Consider the following 16,186-nt stretch of genomic DNA (forward strand, 5'->3'; position numbering starts at 1 on the left):
AGTGAAGGGGCTGCTTGAATACTTTGATGGTGTCAGTGATGACCTGGGTCAAGGTCTGGAATGACTTAGCCATGGCCACATGATTAGCAGCTGTTGATGGAGTTGGATAAGTGGAGGGTGGTGTCTGGCAGTGGGTGAGCTAAATGAGGGGGCACCCAAGACCCTCAGACGGGTGAGGAGAATACTAACCTAGAAGCAGAAGCAAATGAACATCGCAGAACAACACTGGATACATTCCTGGGCTTGACTTTTATTTATCTTAAGTGAAGGTGAAAGTGAAGTCGCTCAGTCGTGTTCGACTCTTTGTGACCCCATGGACTGTAGTCTACCACGCTCCTCCATCCATGGGATTTCCCAGGCAAGAGTACTGCAGTGGGTTGCCATTTCCTTCTGCAGAGGATCTTCCTGACCCAAGGATCAAACCTGGGTCTCCCGCATTGTAGGCAGACGCTTTACCATCTGAGCCACCAGGGAAGTCTTTATTTATCTTAAGCCTCTCATATTTATTATGACTTGATCTTCCCAACAAACTGTTGAATGAGTAGGCCAGGTACTACTGATCCAATAAGTTAAATGAGGCACTGAGGTCCAGAGTGGCCCAGTGACAGACTGAGGCCACGCACCTGATGAAACAAAGAGCTGTTTCCTGATTCCCTTTCCTGAACTCCTTCCCCCTCAGCACCAAGATTAGCTGTGGTGTTTGTCAGCAGTGATTGAAAAGGAGCCCATCCTATCCTCTTAGGCTTTGTAGGGGCAAGTATTTTTGCTGGATCTGAACCTTGCCCATCATATGTCAAGAGAAATGCTGCAGGGGGTGAATCAAAGGTACTTCTTATCCCTGAACGTGTCTGGGTCATGGCAAAGCAAAGGAAAGCTAGTCCTTCCACCCTTTCCTTAATGCCTGGAGCATAAAGACAGTCTCCACTCCCTTTCCCCTGGGCCACACTCTTGGCCCTTCTTGGCTCTCTAGACTCCAAGTTTTTCCCAAGCCAAAGACAGCCTTTCCAGTCTAACTCCAAAACACAGAGCCCTGGGGCTACTTCCTCTTGGAAGCCCTCCTTGATTTCCCAGACCTGAGGCAGGTGTCCATCTCTTCTGCTCCATTGCTCCCAGCACTCTCGTGGGAACAGCAACCTTGATTGGCAATTGCCCATTGGTGTCTCTGAAATCCCCACCAGACTGTGTGCTCCTCACAGGCAGGGGAGGGTCCCTCTTGACCAGCAGATCTGTCCCCAAGGTGATCACACTGCTAGGAATGGAAAGAGGAAACAAAAGAGTTAATAAGAGTTTCCAAGACTTGTCAACAGTCTACACCTGTTTCCGCAAAGTTCTACTCTAGTCATAGGGATTGGGAACGGAACCGCTCATTCGTTACCAGAGCTGGTCCAGTAACATTTCCAACAGGACACACGAGTCTGGGAGGGCAGGGGTAAACAGATCTGGACGTTCATAAAAAAATAAAACCTAAAACCAAGCACTCAGTCTTGTGCCCACCAAACCGTTTGATATAGGGACCTCACTCACCATTCCAGGCCTCACCCTCCTGCCTCAGAAAGAAAGCTCAGCACATACTAAAAGCTTGGGAAGGGGGCATTCTCCTGACCACCCCCCACCCCCCAACAATGCAAAGGATGGACTTGGGGGAAAAAAAAGGATGATCTGGATTCCACCCCCCACTCCTCCACCCCACCCCCACCACTAGCTGGTCCACAGTGGCTCTGTTGTGACTTCAATGCCTGAGGAAGAGGGACCAAAAGCTGGGTGGTGAGAGGCCAACAAGGACCACCCCAAGGACCACTTACTTGGAAGGAGACAGGGTGGAGACCAGGGACAGTTCCTGTGACCTTGGAGGGTAAGTGATGGGGAGAATGAAATGGAATTCCAGTGGAAGTATGGTAAAAGCTATTGATCATGATGAAGGCTGAGAGGGTTGGGTCAGGCCTGCCATGGCTCATCTTGGCTGCTGCACATAATGTGACCTGTGCAGTTCAGAATCTGAGCTCTGAATCTGAACTGTTATAAAAAGACTGTGCGAACTGAATCTAAACATGTGGAATGCAAATTCCAAGAAATTAAAACATATGATGACCTTTTATCAAACCCCAAGCCAAATAACATTCAAAGAGGACATTGATATATTTGGTGATGGCTGCTCTCTCCTAACTCTCAAATAGAGGCTGTTTCAACCCATCTCACACACAGCTATTATGTAGAACAAGCCATAAAATATGACAGTAAAGCACTTTGCACACATAAAATGCTACACAACTGATACTTACTACTGCTTCCCATCATTTAAGGTCTGAAAATAAATGTCTACCATTTATAATAATTTTATGTGACTTTGATGGCTATTGGCTCTTATCAAACATGGAAGCAGAAAACTGAGCCATGTGTGGAAGCCATTGATTGTCTTGTAGGTGAAATTTCTTTATTGTAATAAATTTCTTTGAGTTTCTGACATTGAATAAAAAATGTTTTCATGACTGGAAGGTTTTGAAGGTAGATATAATGTTTTACCGACATTTTTATCCCTAGACTCTGTCACATAGTAGGTGATTAATTTTTTTTTTTAAATCAGGGCTATTTGTCTAATAGACTTTGTGTTGATATTTTTATGTTTTACTTTTTAAAAAGCTTTCTTTATTTTTTATTTTCTCTAGCTGCAGTGAGCGGGAGCTGCTCTCTAGTTGCGGTGCGTGGACTTCTCATCGAAGGGTCTTCTCTTGTTGCAGAGCACAGGCTCTAGGGTGCTCAGGCTTCAGTAGTTACGGCACATGGACTTAGTGGTTTTGGCTCCCGAGCTCTACAGCACAGGCTCAGTAGCTGAGGGGCAGGGACCCAGTTGCTCCACAGCATGTAGAATCTTCCCAGACAAGGGATCAAACCCATGTCGCCTGCAATGGCAGGCAGATTCCTAACCACTGGGCAACCAGGGAAGACTGGTTAATATGCTTTTATCAGATGAATTAATGATTGCATATGGTTCAAGATGAGCTAACCCTGCAAGCTTCCAGGTAGAGAGGGAGCCATCAATATTGCCCCACCTTAGCACGTTGCTTCATGACTGGAGTAAGGTTGTTGGCAATGTGAGACGACTAATGCAGGTCATTTCAGTACTTTGCATTTCTCTGACTGTAGGATTTGAATCTTTCTCTCTCATGCACTGTGAAGACTATTTTATGTTCACAATTCAATTAGCCATTTTCTTGAGAAATGTCAGCACTATTTCGTTGGTCACATTAGATCCTTTTCATGCAGTAGCCACCCTCCCTACACCACCACCACCAAAAAAAAAAAAAAAAAACCACACAACACCACACTGCCCTGCCTTCTCTGGATCTCAGATCTCTTATCTCTAACGAGTAAAGGCTAGTCCATACAACGCCTTCCAAATTAATACCCCATGATTCCACTAGGAAACGTTTGTTCTAATGCCTGCCACTGGAATAGATCCACTTTGAGAGAAAGACAGGGTAGCGAGGGAGCTGCCGACCCCCACCCCCATCGTTTAATCCTGCGCCTGACAATGCAATTCACCTCGAGCTCCCTCCTGAATCAGAGCCTCCAGTATGCCGTGTACCCCTGACAGCTGGGGCACCATTTGCTGAGTTGAGGCAAGATATACATTTTGCAATCGCTCTGTCTCACCCACGCAGGAAGCCATTCACCTTCTGCTGACCTAGCAACCAAACCGTAGACTCAACCGAGAAACTGGGGGTGGTGAGGCAAGATAGAGGGGAAAACAGAAGATTGCTTCAGGCAGGGCCGTTGTCCAGATCTATTCATGGCCCCTAAGGTAGACCCCGTGTACTGTTGCCTAAGAAAAAGAGCGCTGGTATTTAGCAATGTGTTGATTTGGTTTAGTCCTGGAAATGAGGACACGTTTCCAAAATTGAACTTGCAGTGGCTTGACAAGAGCAGTTCAGATGCTGGGCTGCCAGTAACTAGACGGGTGTGGAGGAGGGGGCAGTAGATGAAAATGCCACACGCTCTTACTGGGACCATAGCCAGGGATAGTTCTTCATTTTGAGTTTAAAATAAAGAAAAAGATTGACAACCTGAAATATGAATATCAAGCACCAGCCAACAGGTTCATAAAAATTAAGTACTCCTTCTTCCCTCTGTCTTCTCTGAGTAGCTTTGCTTTTTGGACTCAAACCAGATCTTCTTGTCATTATCTAATCGATACAGCCAGTGGTCATCTTGGATACTTGGAAATGGCTCTGATATGATTTTCAGCAGCTGCCATCCATCTCTCTCTTGCTTCCATAATTTCTCCCGAAATAGGTGTTTGCTTCCACAGAAGGCTTAGATTTGTGGGACAGGGGCACAGGGGTTGTGTCTGTTTGGCTTAAATTTGGGGTTGTGGTAACATTTTAGTGAGATTTGCTCACTGTAAATCTTCATTTTTGGACTAACTCAAACCTGCTTTGGGCTTCCGCAGTGGCTCAGTGGTAAGAATCCACCTGCTAATGCAAGAGCTGCAGGAGAGGCAGGCTCAATCCCTGGGTCAGGAAGATCCCCTGGAGAAGGGATAGGCTACCCATTCCAATATTCTTGGGCTTCCCTGGTGGCTCAGATGGTAAAGAATCTGCCTGCAATGCAGGAGACCTGGGTTCGATCCCTGGGTTGGGAAGATCCCCTGGAGAAGGAAATGGCAGTCCATTCCAGTATTCTTGCCTGGAGAATCTCATGGACAGAGGAGCCTGGCAGGCTACAGTCTATGGGGTCGCAGAGTCAGGCATGACTTCGCAACTAAACAACAGCAAAATCCTGCTTTGGAGGAGCTAACATTTACTGGCTTCATGAATATTGGCAAATACGGGTCCATAGCAGGCTTTGGAAGAACATTCAAAGATCACAGCACTCTAATATGTTTGGTTTATTGGACAACAATGTGGAGAAAAGAGTAATTTTAAATGAGAGCTTTAATAACAAATAGACAAGAGAGTAGGGTTTGAGAGAAGAAGGAGGGAGGTGAAAGAGACAGTAGGTTTTTACTTCTTTTTAAAAAATAATTTAAAATTTTAATTTATTTATTTTTGAGTGTTCTGAGTCTTCGTTGCTACTGGGGCTTTTCTCTAGTTGCGGAGAGCAGGGGCTACACTCTCATTGTGGTGCATGGGCTTCTTATTGTGCTGGCTTCTCTTGTTGTGCAGCGAGGGCTCTAGGGTATGCGGGCTTCAGTAGTTGTGGCTCGTGGGCTCAGCAGTTGTGGTTCCCAAGCTCTAGAGCACAGGCTCAATAGCTGTGACATATGGGCTTAGTTGCTCCATGGCACGTGGGCTCTTCCCAGGCCAGGGATCGAACCTGTGCCTCCTGCCTTGGCAAGTGTTCTTTACCTCTGAGCCACCAGGGAAGCACAGGTCTTTTCTTCTTTATTATTTCTCCCCTCATCAGTCCAGAACTAGAAGGCATCGTTGTGACTCAGCTCCTGAGATACCCACTGCGTGCTCTCCTGTGTTGCCAGTTCGTTCAGATGCCTTCTGTTGTTTCAAGGCAGCAGTTAGTTTGGAGTGTCTGGACGCTAACACCTCAGAGGGTGTGGTGATTGACACAAGTGACTGGTGAGAGAGACGTCAGCACGGGGACCTTCCTGTCTGACCTCCTCAGCCACAGGCTTTCCCAGCTCGAAGTGCTGGCTTCTCCCCCCTTCCCAGTCCACCCAGATGGATTCTGTGGGATGCATGTGAGAAGCCCAGAGTAGCAGGAGCTGTCAACCTTTGCTCTCTTGGACACCTGCAGTGAGCCTTGGCAACGGTGTGCCCTTCAGACCTGATTCTTCTTCAGTCTGTTTGGTTGGGTTTCCCCAATTCTAGGTTTACATTTCATTTATTTCCCCACTGGCTTTGAACCCTGGATGATTAGGGTGGGACCTGACAAGCCCCTGGTCCCACTCACCTACCCCACCCTCCAGGGGATGCATGGCGCCAGAGAGGACTAGACTCAAGGCGCTTGTCTCCAATTTGACGCTCTTTCTGCTTTATCATGAAACTCTAAGGACTGAGAAAGACCACTGGGCAGAACCACACCTTGTCCAAACTCAGGAGAGAGGACTTTGTCCTGTTTGAAAAGCCTTGCATGCACCTGTGTTAGGTATGTGAGGTCCTTGGAAGAGAGTATAAAGGTAGGTATGGGATGGATCATGGTGAACAATTTAATCTGCTCAATTTTTTTTTCTTCACTGTCAGCAGATAACTGAGGCTTATGAATAAGAAAAGGCTGTTTTTGAGAAGCTGTTTCTGTGTGTCAGACAGGTCCTCTAAACTGTGGCAGTGGAAGTGGAGAGCTGTTAAGTGGAGGATACAGGACAGGACAATGCTTAGAGAGGCCAAGTTGGGGGGAGAGGATCCTTAAAAAATAAAACACGAGATCCCGCTGTCCCATTGCCCTCTCACCGCTTCCCTGTCCCGGCATAGCCTCGTGGGGCTGGGCATTCCTTTTCCTGCCACAGTGCCATTCTGACACTAAGTACCAGAACTAATACAGAATTCATAGTTTGGGGGCACAGTCCCCCAGGCGACTCCCCCTCACTTGAGACTGAGTCAAAGCTCTGGGTTTCCCAGGCCACCCCCACTTCTGAACAACTGGCTACAAATCTGGGGGCTTCCCACTCCCCTCTCAGGTTTGATAGTTCAGGAGAATGACTCATCAAACTCAGGGAAGTGCTATTTTTATGACTGTAGTCTTTTTATAAAAGATGCAGATTAAGACCAGCCAAAAGAACAGATGTATGTGAGGAAGTCTGGAGAGTCCTTAAAGTGAAGCTTCCAGGTCCCCAAGCTGCATCACCGTCCTGAAACATCATTGTAGGATAACTAACAAGCCTTGGTGTCCAAAACATTCATGGGAGTTTTTATTATGTTGGCATGATTAGTTGAATCATTGGCCATGTGATTGAACTCAAATCTCCAGATCCTCCCCATGCCACCCCAATCCTCTAATCTCATGGGTGGTCTTTCCAGCCTGGCCAACCCCTGTCCTAAAACTAGCTAGGGGTTTACCAGTAGTCATCCTATGAGCATAAATTCGGGTGTGGTCCCAGGGACCCACCATGGATAGCATAAACTCTCCCGTGTCTTGAAAAGTTCCTCTTCCCAGGAATCCAGGCAAAGCCTCACAAGCACTTGATTGCCTTTCTCCTCTCAGGGAAAAGCCTGAGAGTCTGGAACCCAGTACCCCAGTCTCAATCAAGAGCAGGTTTCCCCTGTGTGCCTATCCCTTCCAAGATCACCAGGACCTAAGGGTATTGCCAGACAATGGGCAAGTTACTTCATTGCTCTGTGTCTCAGTTTACTCATCTATAAAATGAAGATAATCATAGCACTGATTTTAATAATAGTTAATAATAACGTTTTAAGATTAGTGATGAGTGCATGCTAAGTTGCTTCAGTCATGTCCTACTCTTTGTGACTCCATGGACTGTAGCCCGCCAGGCTCCTCTGTCCATGGAATTCTTCAGACAAGACTACTGGAGTGGGTTGCCATGCCCTCCTCCAGAGGATCTTCCAGCCCAGGTCTTCCGCATTGCAGGCGGATTCTTTACCATCTGAGCCCCCAGGGAACGTGCCTGAAAATAGAGCCTGACACACACACACACACACACACACACACAAAGTGCTCTTCAGACCTTAATTCTTTTCTCCTGTTGTTGTTGTTAACTTTAAAGTAATCTACACAACTGTATAAATCACTTTTTAATTTTTAATCACATTTTACTGATAGGGGAATTGAAATTTCAGAGAATTAAAATAATTGGTCCAAAGCCACACATATATTTATTCAGTGTCTGCTCCAGAATCCAGTTTAACCTGACTCTGAGCCTGCCCATTTTATTACATGCTCCACAGCCTTCAGTTCAGTCACTCAGTCATGTCCAACTCTTTGCGACCCCATGGACTGCAGCACACCAGATTTCCCTGTCCATCACCAACTCCCGGAGCTTTCTCAAACTCATGTCCATCGAGTTGGTGATGCCATCCAACATCTCATCCTCTGTCATCCTCTTTTCCTCCCGCCTTCAATCTTTCCCAGCATCAGGGTCTTTTCAAATGAATCAGTTCTTTGAATCGGGTGGCTAAAGTATTGGAGTTTCAGCTCAGCATCATTCCTTCCAATGAATATTCAGGACTGATGTCTTTTAGGATGGTCTGGTTGGATCTCCTTGCAGTCCAAGGGACTCTCAAAAGTCTCCTCCAACACCACAGTTCAAAGGCATCAATTCTTCAGCACTCAGCTTTCATTAAGGTCCAACTCTTACATCCATACTTGACTACTGGAAAAACCATAGCTTTGACTAGATGGACCTTTGTTGGCAGAGTAATGTCTCTGCTTTTTAATATGCTGTCTAGGTTGGCCAGAGCTTTTCTTCCAAAGAGCAAGCGTCTTTTAATTTCATGGCTGCAGTCACCACCTGCAGTGATTTTGGAGCCCAAAAATGTAAAGTCTCTCACTGTTTCCATTGTTTCCCCATGTTTGCCATCTATGCCATCTATCCACAGCCAAAAATTGAATCTATGATACCTTTTAAAAAATCATAGCATCATATCTAATACACAAAGTTACACCTGTGTGGTCTGATACCAGTATGAAGGCATTCTTTTTTGGAATGTAGGCTGCATGTGGATACAAACTCTGGCTGCTAGAGAGCCTTCCAGAAACCAGAGCTGAGTATCGGAGTGGAGCCTATAACGCAAGGTCATCAGCAGGCATGTAAACACTGAGAGAGTGACACTATAATTATTTCTCAACTCAGCACCCAGTTCTGACTTCCTTCTAGAAATAACTGAGCTTCATTCAATCTTTCCCCTTAGGCTCTGCCGAGCACTGAGTCTCCTTTCTTCTCCCCAACCCCCCCCACAAATGTTTAAACATCCTTACTCTTCTGTCTTGGCTTTGAGAGAGAGGCATTCAAAAAGGACCCCCCTGGCCAAGCTGCCATTTGGGGAAGAATCACTTAGCAGTGTGCTGATGGACAGAGTTGAGAAAGAAATAGGTAATTCCAGAAAGAGCCTGGAGGCAGGTTCAGCATGAGAAGAGGCTCTTTAAGGTATAGAAGAGAAGAACAGTCAGAAGTTACAGGAAAGTAACTCCTGTATCTCCACCAAAGTGAGATAAATCATGTAAGTGGGAGGAACCAATTGGGTTTAGGGCCTGGGGCAAAGCTAAGAATATCTGTGCCAGGTACCAGTTTCTGAGCATCACACTTAGAGGTTGGGAGCAGGCAGGCTAGGAAGAAAGGCAGGTCAAGGAAATCACAGCCACTCCAACAGGAAGTAAGTTTCCCAACCAGGAACCTCCCTGTTGGAATTATTCCAGCTACACCAATGTCAAGGGCATTGTCAATGAGTTCAGAAATTAAGTAGCCAAGGCAACTTGGCCTTAGGAATCTGATGTTCTATGTGAGTGGAATGACAGCATGTTGCCTAATTCTGACACAGATGGGAAGGGATGAAAATGTACCATTGACATTGTTTTGTGACTTAGCGGGGTTTTTGCAGAGCAGAATAGTTTCAGATGATTCACAAGATGGAATGATTCCTCTTCTGAAAATTGAATGTGATAATAACCACAAAAATCCACCTATTGCAGCCTTCAGATAATTGGGCTCAGATTAATTGCTATTTTTCACCATGTTAGGATAAGCATAAGATAAGCGTTTTTGTTTTTGATTCAGAGGTGGTTATAAGAGACCTTTTCAAAGAGGGAGAGAATGAGGCTGGTGAGAACAGCTATGAATGGGAAATGTCGGGACACTGGGAGCCCGTGTGAATGAAACAGAATGAAGCCAAGGGCAGCAGCAGGTGGCTTCAGATGACGCAGGTCATCTAATTCCCCCTCAGTGGTGTGACAGTGCCCTTCAGTAGACCGGAGGCTTGCAGCTCACACCTCCTGAGGGTCAGTCCAAGGTCAACGGGAAGCAAAACAAAGACTGATCACTCAGTCTCCTTGGAGATGAGGAGCTGGTTCTATGGATGTAGTCTAGCCACGAGTTCTGGATGTTTTCCACCACTCTCTTTATTCAGAGTTGGGAAGCTACCTATGATATTGGTGGTACTTGTCTTCGGGGATCTTTGCCCTTTCTTATTAGGCTCCTTATGGGGCCCATGGCTATCTCTGTACCCTGGGATCTCCCACCATCCAGGGACCTCCATTCTCTTAAGATCTCTTAATTTATACTCAAGGTTTGGTGGTTGAAAATATTGCTCTCCTATCCCCAAATATATCTCTGTTGTTGTTAATAATAATCAGGTAGGTTTTTAAATTAATAAATATTAAATCAGAAGGAGGAGGGGCAACTTCGGTGAGGGGATAACAAACTATTAGGTATAAAATAAGCTACAAGGATATATTGTACAACACAGGGAATATAGCCAATATTTTATAAGAACTATAGATGGAGTATAATCTTTAAAAATTATGAATCACTATGTTGTACACTTGTAACTTATATAATACTGTACATCAACTATAATTCAATAGTAAAAAGGAGGAAAAAAATCAGGTGGAGAAGACTAGAGGAGGGGATTTGAAGAAGCCTCCTTCCCTTCAGACCTCTCTAAGGTGGAGTGCTAAGAACTACAATTCGAAACCAAGAAGCTCAACCTCTTGTCTCTGCTACCTGGGTGCTGTGTGACCTGGGGCAAGTCACTTCACCTCTCAGGGCCCCATTTTCCTCATCTGAATTGAGATGGGATGGGTTCATCTCTAAAAATCCCTTTATAAAATCTTCTGGGACTTCCCTGGTGATACAGTGGATAAGAATCTGCCTGCCAGCACTGTTTATAATAGCTAGGACATGGAAGCAACCTAGATGTCCATTGGCAGATGAATGGATAAGAAAGTTGTGGTACATATACACAATGAAATATTACTCAGCTATAAAAAAAGAGAGCATTTGAATCAGTTCTAATGAGATGGATGAAACTGGAGCCTATTATACAGAGTGAAGTAAGTCAGAAACAAAAACACCAATACAGTATATTAATGCTATATATGGAATTTAGAAAGATGGTAACAACAACCCTATATGCGAGACAGCAAAAGAGAAACAGATGTAAAGAACAGAGTTTTGGACTCTGTGGGAGAAGGTGAGGGTGGGATGATTTGAGAGAATAGCATTGAAACATGTATATTACCATATGTGAAATAGACCACCAGTCCAAGTTTGACGCATGAAGCAGGGCACTCAAAGCTGGTGCACTGAGACAACCCAGAGGGATGGGGTGGGGAGGGAGGTGGGAGGGGGGTTCGGGACAGGGGGACACATGTACACCCACGGCTCATTCATGTCAATGTATGGCAAAAACCACCGTAATATTGTAAAGTAATTAGCCTCCAATTAAAATAAATAAATTAAAAAAAAAAAAAAAAAGAATCTGCCTGCCAGTGCAGGGGACACGGGTTCAATCCCTGGTCCAGGAAGATTCCACGTGCAGAGGAACATCTAAGTTCGCATGCCCCAGCTACTGAGCCACAACTACTGATGCCCACATGCCCTAGAGCCTGTGCTCAGCAACAAGAGAAGCCACGGCAATAAGAAGCCCATGAACCTCAATGTAGAGTCGCCCCTACTGGCTGCAACTAGAGAAAGATCAAGCATGGTAACAAAGACCCAGTGCAACCAAAAATAAAAATTAATTAATTAAAAAAAAATCTTCCAGATGCTACCTGCCAGTAAAACTAGGTCAGTTAGCATGGCTTTGGTCCAGCTCCACAGAACAGCCCAAGGATTGAGCAGTTACTTTGCTGTTAGGTCTAGGAGAGACCTAGGGCAGGGCTGGTGAGAACAGCACAGGGGAAGCTGATGAGAACCATGACAGAGCCCGTCATTCCAGCCTAGACTGCATAGGAACGTGCTTGTAGGTGTCATGGATATTAACGTAAGCAAAGGTTTGCCTTCTCTCATTACACGCCCTGGGAGACAGCTCTGCTGTATGTAGACCCAGGGAAGTATTTGCTGGCCTGTGATATCCTTGGAAGCTAGGGATGAAAGTTTATAAAAATGAAAACTATCTGAAACAGTCTGTAAAATAAAGCTCACCCCTCACCCCAGCCCTGTGGAAACAATATTTTACTCCTCTAGTGCCTACAGATTCCACAGCAGGAATCCTTGCTAGAGAAGTACTTTCCCTGGTCCCATTTAGGCTTTTTGCTACAGTCGATGACGGAAAGTCTTGATGGCTGCTCTTTACATCGTCGGTGGGGAGAGATGAGCTGACATGGAATTGTTTGGGCTTCTTTTGTCTTGTCATCAAAGAGCAGTTAGTTACCTTCAGCTCAACTTCACCAGGTCAGGGACCTCTACCTTAACAAAACCTAATTCAGGCCTTAAATTAAGACCCATGTGGGAGGAAGGCCCAGGGGATCTTTGAGCTAAGGAGGAAGGGAGGGAAAACATGAGTTTCCTGGCACTTTGGCCACCATCTTTCTTCCTTCATTGAGTTCAAAGCCCTTGCTTTCACCCAAGAATTACTCATGGGTGATTTGAACCATATCGTGTTGGGGGAAAGCCTTATTATACGGGTCAAGTCCAGTAACTTGTACCTGTCTTTTCCACTTGGCAAAGGGCCTGCCTCCAAATAAGTCACAAGATGCTTCTCTGGGGCTTTCTGAGTAGATCCAGACAGAATATCGGGCCAGGACAGAGGACATATTCTCCTACATTGTGCTTTACCCTCACAACTTGTCGTATCGTTTTCTCCGCTGACTTATTTCTGCTCTTGATAAAGTCAGGATGTGTTCCTGGGAAGACCTTCCTGTTGAGCAAGCATAGAAAATGAACTGTGCAGACGTTCAGGGTCCAAAATAGAAAGTCCACAGGCAAGCTGTGTCCCCAAGGACCATTCTGTGCCCTGGCAGAGCCTGCTGGCTCAGATGCTAGGAGAGTAGGCTTCTCTGATAAGGCCAGATGCTTCGTGGGCCTCCGGGGCCATAGTGCTGACCCTCAGAGCAGAGGGGATACGATTTCTAAGTCGCCACCCTAATAGGTCCAGTAATCATTTCAAATCTGCCAATTGCAGCATAATTACTAAGCCCTGGCTTTCCCAACCTGACCCACTATGAAAAAAAAATTATGTTGATTGCTTTCTAAGATGAAACAGGCTCAATATAGTGATTTTAGGATTTCTGAGAGTAAAAGAGTTACTCAGATATCAACATCAGACCAAGCTATTAAGAGGAAAGAAGGGGAAAGCTTTTAACAAACAAAAGCCTCTCTCCCACTCTGCTAATCCACCTTGAGATCTGATGACTCATGTTGGGTTGCCTTGGTAACCATGACATAAGGAGAGAGAGAGAGAGAGAGAGAGAGAGAGAGTTGTGTGTGTGTGTGTGTGTGTGTGTGTGTGCGCGTGCTGGTGGGGAATCCTTTGCCACCTCCACACTGTGCCTCATCGCATGGCGCTGAGTGCTGACTGTTTGCATAGCCATCGCCCCTCTTGCACCTGGGATCATTTTGCTGTCATGTGGTCTGACTGTGGGCTGCTTGTCATTGGTCATTTTCTCTGGGTGAGCAGTTTTGATGGAAGGGGTGTCTGGAAGTTTGCCCGAGGGCATCTAGAGTGTGATTAGAGGCTCCTAAACCTTCTCAGTCCCCTCCCCAGCTCTCCTGATGTGGACTGTGGTTGTCCCATCAAACCTGGCTGGTGATTTTGGTTCCTGGAAAGTCTGGTCTGTCCTCCCAGGCTGTGACTCTCCCTTCTGGTATGACAGCCAGGTGGGCACGAGTGACCAGGGATCACAGAGGCTGCCTGTTTCACCACACATCACCCTCTGGGAAAGGGCAGGTAGATTGCTATCTGGGTCCCAAGCTTGCCTTCTCTATCTCTAAATCCAAAGAGCGGCTCCTTTCATCTCTGGTTTGCTCTGGAATGCTAGCTGCTGCAGAGGAGCAGCTGCCACAGCAGCTTGTTAAGTTAGACCCTCTCTTTGAAGCAGAATTTGCAGTAATGGCTAAACGTTCAGGTGAAATCATATGACAGCAAATCCTTTCACGCAGAAATGCCTCAGCAAAGCTATTCTGTATCCTGGGAATACCCCTGGATTCAGCAAATCCTCTGCTATTAACAATCCTGTGCGGTGACCATTTTATGTGGTTCTAGTCCAGTAACTGTGAGCAATACCGTGAAAAACTCTGGACAGTGAGATCTGTCAGAGGATGACTTATATTCAAGAATAAGTGGTGTTATTAAGAGGCAACATGGAGCTGTCAAAAAATGGACCACTTACAGGGAGTATGATCTTGGACAGTTCCTAACTCGATGAACTGCAGTTTATTTGTTTACTTATCTTATTGATGTATAGTTGATTTACAGTGTTATGTTAGTTTCAGGTGTACAGTGATTCAATTGTACAGACATACATATATATTCTTATTCAGATTCTTTTCCTTATAGGTTATTACAAAATTTTGAGTATAGTCCCCTGTGCTATTACTCAGCCTTAAAAAAGAATGAAATAATGCCATTTGCAGCAACATGGATGAACCTAGAGATTTTCATACTCAGTGAAGCAAGCCAGACAGTGAAAGAGAAATAGCGTATAATGTCATTTATATGAGATGTCTAAAAACAATACAAGTGAACTTATTTGCAAAACAGAGACTCAGAAAGACAGAGAAAACAAACTTATGGTTACCAAAGGGGAAAGGTGGGGAGGGATACATTAGGATTAACATTTACACACTACTATAATGTAGTTTACTTATTTTTAACGATAAGTATGGTAATAGCTTTCCAGGTCACGGTGAGAGTTCAGGGAGAGAATGCGAGGAAAAGTTCTGAGATCTGAGGGGAGACCCCTCATGGCTTCAGATTAGACCAAGATCCCTGCCAATGCAAGTACATTCAAACACTAGACCTTGGTACTAGCTTGTCACGATGTCTTCCATAAACACTATCAAAGCAAAAATTGCCATTAAAATAAGAACCCCATGCTTTATACTTAAGGTATGTGATTTCTAGTCCCTTGGTGTCATGCAAACAGGAAAATGAAGTTGTGTGGGGAGAAGGAGATGGAGTCATGCACTCGCTGGCCCCTCTTGCAGGCTGTTGCTAATAAGCAGAAGAACGTGAAGAGCAAGTATAGGGGCTTGAAGATCGGACCCACTTGAGCTCCTGTTCAGCTTTGTGACCTCAGAGTCTCTGACACTGGACAAGGCACTTGACCTCTTTAGCCTTTAGGTTTGTCTTTTGTAAATGAACCATAACAATGACTCATGGGTTTCTTGTGACATTTAAGTAAGTCAATGCTTGTAAACACTCACCCCAGTGACGGGCACACAGCAAGTGCTCAAAAATGTTAGTTATGAATAATTCCCATAATCAGTTTGATTCTTAATTGCTCAGTGTTCCTTTTAAACATGCAACTTGAAGAAAATCCACTTAGTTCTGGTTTTCTTTGGCTGTAGGTTGAAAATGTTAGAACACGCATGCACACACATCACCATTTCTATTTATGACTTTGAAGTTGCTGGACTTGGTGTCCATGTAGTAATGGGAAAGCGTATAGCACAGTGCCTAGCACAGAGTGTTCTAGAAGCCTGCATGGGTGTATGTGTATGTGCTCAGTCATGTCCAACTCTTTGTGACCCCATAGACAGTAGCCTGCCAGGCTACTCTCTCCAGGCAAGAATACTGGAGTGGGTTGCCATTTCCTCCTCCAGGGCATCTTCCCAACCCAGGGGTCGAACCCGAGTCTCTTGCATCTCCTGTATTGGCAGATGGATTCTTTACCACTGAGTCATCTGATGATTCCTTTTAATAAATCTCTTTCTGTCTCTCTCTCTCTCTCTCTCTCTATATATATATATATACATGTATGTGTGTGTGTGTGTGTGTATATAAATCCTATTGATACTGTGTCTCTGAAGAATCTTGACTAACACAACCATGCTCAGGAATTCAAATTGGCTCTGGTGAACACTGTCAAGTCATTAACGATTACTGAACAATAAAGTTTCTGATCATATCTGGGTTTTAAGGAAGACAGTTCTAGAACAGTCTGCAGAATAGATTGAGTGGGAGGATGTCTGGATGCAGGAAGATTATGGCTATCGTGCCAGAAATAGAATCGTGGCAGCAAGAATAGAAAGAGTGGGCTGCTTTGAGAAGCACGACAAAGGTAGGACCTACAGGAAGGATTCTGAAGCTAATTGGAGCCGGGGCCAAAATAGAAGGAGAGA

The 16,186-nt window shown here is 45.2% G+C and overlaps 1 long non-coding RNA gene across 1 annotated transcript; it reads right to left on the bottom strand.

Annotated features, from left to right (window-relative positions):
* Positions 1–458: 458 nt before the first annotated feature.
* LOC145516376 (uncharacterized) lies at positions 459–15,523 on the bottom strand. Its single transcript, XR_014061330.1, has 3 exons — positions 15,269–15,523; positions 12,550–12,761; positions 459–1,249 (listed from the first exon to the last, which is right to left on the bottom strand). It is a non-coding gene; the product is annotated as an uncharacterized LOC145516376 (long non-coding RNA).
* Between the last annotated feature and the right edge of the window lie 663 nt (positions 15,524–16,186).

The sequence above is a fragment of the Giraffa tippelskirchi genome, chromosome 8 (assembly GCF_054371585.1).
Source record: "Giraffa tippelskirchi isolate mGirTip1 chromosome 8, T2T-mGirTip1v1.2.pri, whole genome shotgun sequence".
NCBI classification, from domain to species: Eukaryota; Metazoa; Chordata; class Mammalia; order Artiodactyla; family Giraffidae; genus Giraffa; species Giraffa tippelskirchi.